Here is a 7,324-nt window from a genome sequence, read left to right on the forward strand (position 1 = left end):
AAACAATTGATTGGGAGGGTAGTATTTACACTGCTGTTTTCAGATAAGTCAAGTCTTCAGAGGATTTCAAATACATTAGCTAACAACCGCTGAAGGTTCTGATCTGTCCGAAGGATGCATAATTCTAAGCCTTGTGAGAACAGTCAATGTGAAAACTGTTGGTTACAGGCATGAAAATGTTTAGGCAAAATAAAACATTGAATAAAACACCCGGAAGAAAAATTTGCACAAAACATTTTAATCCAGTTCCATAATTCACTTTTGGCTGGACTCAGATTTGGATGTAGAGGCCCGAAGGGAAGAGAGACGGCGCCTTTTGGCAATCTGTTCCTGCCGCTTCTCCTTAGCCTCCTGCAAACAAGGATGAGATGTATGAGTCCATAAGTAGTAAATGCAGATGTCAGTTTTTCCTGTGGTTACTTTGATCAGTTAGTAAGATGCAGTCCCTGACACTTTAGAAGCTACATGAAACCATTGAGTGCAGAACTTTTATGCTTGGTTTTCACAACGGGAAAATGCATACAAGTAGGGCTGCAACAACATACAATCAGTAATAAAAATGGTTGGCAACAAATGTCACTAGACTAGTTGAGTCTACACAACACAAGAGACCCCAGAAAATTTTGGAAGCTAGCAGAGACGGAGATGGAGTTGTTTTCTTTGCAAGTATAGCTTTGCCTACTGGGTTATTCATTTATTTTTCTCCTTATTGATCTTAGTTGGTCTAATATTAAATTGTGGGCTTATTTCATATTGATGCTGTATCATGTTAACTATTCAAGTGTTAAAAACACTGATTAATTTTATTATATGCCTGTTCTTATAGAAGAGCAACCCAGATATTGTGATATGGGTATTTCAGTTAGTGCAATTAGGGGAGGGTGGGTTTCTCATTATAGTGACTACCACATTAATGGAGGATGGGAATGATTAAGGAATTCTTCCTCAAACATTGCTTTTGGGGAGGGTAATGGTTTGTTGTTTTGTGTAGGGGTATGGTGGAAAAGGTGTGGGTTAATACAGCGATAAACATAAAACTGTTTCTTGGGGAACAGGTCAACACCATGCTATAGATTAAATACTGCAAGTAAATTAAGTTGAGGCCGTCAATGACTTAAATCATACATGCTATGACAAATTAATTATTTAAAAATACTTGCATTTAATGCACATGGTCTTTATATTCCACACAAAAGGAGAAGTCAAGGGTAGAATGATAATAGGGAAGTGTAACTTCCAAGCTACAGTTCTGGGGTCAGGAGGGGTTTCGGAAGGTAGAGTAACTTTTTAAAACTACCATAAACCATTGAAAATTTGCATTTCTGTTTATGCTCCTAATCATTATGACAAAGTTCTGTGTTAATTAAACTACTACTCGATCTAACAGAATTTCAACTTGTAGTTTAAGGAGATTTTAATGCTGTGTGGGATCATGTGATGGACAGAACAGGACAAAGAGGGTAGTGACCAGTGATTTGGTTCGGAAGCACTGTCAATGAGAACTGGATGTAGCAGTGGAAGATACTAGGGATGTGACGGTACACTGCATGTTATCGTAGACTACATGCATATCGTACATTCAGATCCACAGAACTCTATGTAGCTTGTGCCCCACTATCAGATTAACATTATTGATCTTGTAGTGGGGCAACTTAAGTATCAGGTACATACCCCTTAATTCCATACTGATACGTGTCAATATAACTTGAGCTATACACAATATCAAGTAAGGCTGATGGAACATTTTAGAATGTTTAGTTTACAAGGTCGATACAGCCTATAGCCTACTATTTATTAACAGCACAGTGTCGTGCATAGTATTAATACCTTTGAAGTTTCTGAAATATAACCTAATTAGCCAGTACGAAATGTGTACTGCACGAGTTACCGTTTGAGTAGTTTAACTGACATGGACAGAAATATCAGTTGGAAATGGAAGAACAAAAATACTCAAAACGTTTAAATACTGTAGTCGACAAAAAGATAGGCTGTACCCACTACTCCAGTTACCACACCAGCAATTTTACCTATGCGTATATATTTGGGATGATGCGCTTTCAGAATGGATGGCAAATAACTTTTGAAATTGTGGAGAAATTCCATAATAAAATCAGGATAATCCTCACAAGTGACTTTAAAAAGGTCCCAGTTCCTTTACAATAGTACTAATCTAACCACAAACTTAGTCTACAAAAAAAGCTTCTGATCACATCTCCACTTCCCGCTATATGCGAATAACTGCCCATTCCATTACCACAAAATAAGCAGCTGAAAGTGTTGAGCTCAAACCAACCAATGCTATCCCAGAAGACATGCAGCTACGATGCAAGCAGAAAAACAGTTAAACTGGAAATTGTAGAAATATTAATAGGATATACATTATACACCTCTTGATTTTCTAATTGTAGTAATGTAGGCTAATTGCTAACACTTTCTACTGAAAGTGACAGGAAAAGGCAAATAAAATACCATTTGCGCAGGCCAAAATTACATTGACTATCTACATGATATGTACCACAACCGGGAACTGTTTATGAATTATGTTATTATAAAGAATCGGCACATCAAATAGGCCTATCGTTACCTAATAAGGCACAAAATGAGCACGAAGGTTCATGTGCCAACACAGCCAGTGTTGAAATTAACACCCGCCAAGCACCAAATTCGGGTAGATTTTCCATTTGCAGAGTACTGGTGTAATATATATATACCAAAATAGTGATGTCAAAACATCTGGCATGATTGCTCGGAGGAAATTACTCATAAGTGGATTTCAAAGTAAGACAAACATTACTTTGGGGAGAAAATAAAACCGTGAAGTTGGCAGTCCAAAAGCCAATTCAGTCTTAAACACCTTAAGATATTGGATACAATTGTCTGGTAGCTACTAGCTAGCATCATAGTAAGATAATCACTTCTGTACTGACAGTGAAACAGTAAGGATATCTGAAGCAAGAGAAATCTCCCAACTGACTCTACAGTGTCTATAAGCTATGTTGTCTAAACCTTTAAAAGTTAGGGACGGGCATGGAAAGTCGAATATTTGAATACCAAAAATAATTTAGTATAAGTAAATGCGTGTATTCAATTTTTTCATGCATGTATTTTTTGTTGAAAAAAATTGACCTGAATATTATTACAATTAATCAAATTTAAAATGTTTACAACAACGATATACAATGACATTTATAAAAAGTAGACGTTTTGTCCATTTTTTGCCTTGCGCACCGTCACACGTATTTGTTGTTTAACAGTCAGAGCGGTATAGTGTAGAGGGGTCCAGAATGACACAAATGATAGCAAGTGGACGAAAGTACTAAACTAATCCAAGGGAAGATGGAACATATTTACTGAATTAATGTTACTGTACCCACAGAAAAAAAGACATGGTCACAAAACGCTACGCAAAGCTCAGCAGTGGAACAGAAAGGTGTTTTTAGAGTGCAGAAACCGGTGAGTTAAGCAAATACCATATAGCAGGCTAGCTTAGGTAACTAGGTTCTCTAGACTTACCCATCCAATAAACTCATTTATGTGTTCATAAATATTGCAATAAAATGCAAATTAATTCTTAAAAAATTAGTGTTTTTCTGGATTTTTGTTTTAGATCTCTCACAGTTTAAGTGTACCTATGACAAAAATTACAAACCTCTACATGCTTTGTAAGTAGGAAAACCTGCAAAATCAGCAGTGTATCAAATCCTCCATATGCGCGGTCGCTCTTTTCACAAACGCCCACTGAGCCGATGTTATAGGATAAAGACACCCACTCCATCGCGCGATATGTACTGGGGGCTCATGTTGTACTGGCATTTTTTTTTTTTATTTAAACATGTTTTTCAGTTAACCGAATACTATTCAAGGGGCCAAATCACAAAGTTTTGAGATAAATTGAGTTAAAGGAGTTAAGAGACAGGCTACAGTATGTGTAGGTGATGAGCTGTGACACAAAAGAACAATTATTTTGGCCAGTAAAAAAAATTAATAAATGCTTTGCTGGTGGATTCACAAAAATGTTAGACACTGGTAGCAGCCCTACGTAGAACAGGAAATGGCTAATAACAGCCAATCTCTAAGCGGTATATGCCTTTCCATACCTTCATCCTCTTGGCCAACAGCTTGGCATACTCTGAGGCCTCCTCCTTGTTTTTCTGAGTGCGCTGTTTCTTCAGGGCAATGCGGCGGCGCTTGTGCTGCAGCACACGGGGTGTCACCAGCCTCTGGATCCTTGGAGCCTTGGTCCTGGGCTTCTTACCTGTAATAATAGCAGGAACATTTACCCAAACAGTGTGCATGTAGTTCAAAAATTACATTTATCTTGCAAAAGGAGGGCAAGACGGAAAAGGTCATTGCTTAAGAGGCTGGCTGTTCACAGAGCTCTATGTCTAAGCACATTAATAGAGAGGCGAAGGGAAGGAAAAGACGTGGTAGAAAAAAGTGTACAAGCAATAGGGACCCTGGAGAGCATTGTGAAACAAAACCCATTCAAAAATATGGGGGAGATTCACAAAGAGTGGACTGCAGCTGGAGTCAGTGCTTTCTGAAACCAACACGCACAGACGTATGCAAGACATGGGTTTCAGCTGTCGCATTCCTTGTGTCAAGCCACGCTTGAACAAGACACAGCGTCAGAAGAATCTCGTCTGGGCTAAAGACTAAAGTACTGGACTGCTGCTGAGTTATGTTCTCTGATTAAAGTAAATTTTTCATTTCCTTTGAATTCAAGGTCCCAGAGTCTGGAGGAAGAGAAGAGAGGCTTAGAATCCACGTTGCTTGAAGTCCAGTTGTAAAGTTTGCACAGTCAGTGATGGTTTGGGGTGCCATGTCATCTGCTGGTGTTGGTCCACTGTGTCTTCTGAGATCAAGTTCAACGCAGACGTCTACCAGGAAGTTTTAGAGCACTTCATGCTTCCTACTGCTGACCAACTTTATGGAGATGCAGAATTCATTTTCCAAACAGGACTTGGCACCAGCACACAGTGCCAAAGCTACCAGTACCTGGTTTAAGGACCTGTTCTTAATTGGCCAGCAAACTCGCCTGACCTTAACCTTATAGAAAATCTATGGGGTATTGTGAAGAGGAAGATGCGATACGCCAGACCCAACAATACAGAAGAGCTGAAGGCCACTATCAGAGCAACCTGGGCTCTCATAACATCTGAGCAGTGCCACAGACTGATTGACTCATGCCACGCCGCATTGCTGCAGCAATTCAGGCAAAAGGAGCCCCCAACCAAGTATTGAGTGCTGAACATGCTCATACTTTTTCATGTTCATACTTTTCAGTTGGCCAACATTTCTAAAAATCAGTCTTAAGTTAATATTCAAATTTTCTGAGATACTGAATTTGGGATTTCATTAGTTGTCAGTTTATAATCATCACAATTAAAATAAATAAACATTTGAAATATATCAGTCTGTGTGTAATGAATGAATATAACATACAAGTTTCACTTTTGAATGGAATTACTGAAATAAATCAACTTTTTGATGATATTCTATGACCAGCACCTGTATATAGCCTAATATTATTAGAGGTTCTCTTTAGCACATCAGTAAGTACCGTGACATTGTGAAGAAATGTATTGAATCGTAACATGTTTATCATGATATATATATATTGCAAGGTACTTGCCAATACCCACATCTAATCTAATCGCAACTCAAACCAATATGCAACACAGCCTCAATGTGGTAAGTCACTAGAAGTTGAATAGTCAATGGATGATTTAATTAAAATTGCAGACCTATCAGGGACAGGGATCGGAATAAACCACTCGGTTTATTTTGAGAAACCGAGTGGTTGGAAGAGAAGCACTTATGCATTCTTAATTACCCTAGCAAGCTTAATTAATTTCAGTTGGATGCAGTCAGTACAGCTACAACACAATCAGAAAATAAACACTGAAAAAAACCTTTGGTTTGAGAGTGTTATTGTTAGTGATTTCAAAGTTGTTTTCAATCCCAAACAGGATTTAAAAGCATTGTCTTCACCTTCTTTGGTCAGAGGTCTCCTCACACAACATACTGCCTGACATCATCCTCCTTTGCCAGGTTGAAAAGCTTGCGAATCTTGCTTGCCCTCTTGGGTCCCGGCGGCGAGGGACAGTGCTGTCGGTCAGGCCAGGAATGTCCTTCTCACCTGATAGAGGGAGAGAAGAAAATGTCAGACCCGTAGACTTAATGGAGAATTGTCACCCACATTAACCACATCCAGGCAGTGGGAGCAGAACAGCACAATAACGATTCTCAGGGTTGTAAATAGGTAAAAGGAACTAGTCAGACATTTGATGTAGACTTTCAAATGTCTATATGCAGAAAATAACTGGAAGAGCATTGCAGTTTAACCAGCCACGGTCAGTGAATCAGGTTATATCTGGTAAAGCAGCTCTGCAGTTTCTGTAGCACAACACTGACCCCCACCTACAAGAACACACCCATAAATGGCCTACTAAGGGGTGCCATTACTATCATACAAACATTACCTTTCTTGATGATAACCAAGTTGAGCACACTGAGGTTGGCATCAACGATGCAGCCGCGAACAGATTTGCGTTTACGTTCTCCGGTCCTACGTGGGCGATAGCACGAGTGGCCCTTGGCAAGAAGCAGGCGCACACGACCATGGGTCAGCACACCCTGCTTCATGGGGAAACCCTGCTTGTCATTGCCTCCGCTGATGCGCACTACATAGCCCTGGGAGAGGAAAAAAACAGAACATGTACTGTACACTAACCTATTTAGAGGTTTACATTTAGTGAAATTAACTGAGAAAGGGTTGGGAGAGCATTGCAGTTCAACCAGACATGGTCAGAGGATCAGGTTGCATCTGGTAAAGCAGCTCTGCAGTTTCTGTAGCACAACACTGTCCCCCCTTTGAGGCTACAGATCAGCCAGAAAGGGTCTACTAAGGTGTGCAAGACCAGAGTTCAACACAGCATGTCAAGCATTAAAACAGACTATTCCAAACAGAACCAAAGTCAATGGGCTGGAGAAAATTGCAAGAGAAAAAAAATCAGTTGAGTACTCATCAGGGAATTCTCTTTTATTTTATGGGCAAGGCCACTTGCAACACACACAGACAGTGTTCGATTTTACATCAGCATGATTAAGATGTACCATGCATGATTGTGGCTTTAAGGGAAAACCCAAGTGGTGTCCACGCACTGCACAGAAACATGATATTGTTCCGATAAGTGTCTTCAAAGGTGCAAACCTTCAGGGGGATTAGATCAAAAATCTGGCGCACACAACCCTGGAAGGCAGCGTGTCGAGCTGCCAGTATTTGCAAGTTCACACAAAATCTAGCAAATTGGGTTCTCTT

At 39.7% G+C, this 7,324-nt stretch overlaps 1 pseudogene; it reads right to left on the reverse strand.

Annotated features, from left to right (window-relative positions):
* Positions 1 to 218: 218 nt before the first annotated feature.
* On the reverse strand, positions 219 to 6,801 carry LOC117594117 (annotated as a pseudogene).
* Positions 6,802 to 7,324: the final 523 nt, after the last annotated feature.

This window comes from Esox lucius, chromosome 25 (genome assembly GCF_011004845.1).
Source record: "Esox lucius isolate fEsoLuc1 chromosome 25, fEsoLuc1.pri, whole genome shotgun sequence".
Lineage (NCBI taxonomy): Eukaryota > Metazoa > Chordata > Actinopteri > Esociformes > Esocidae > Esox > Esox lucius.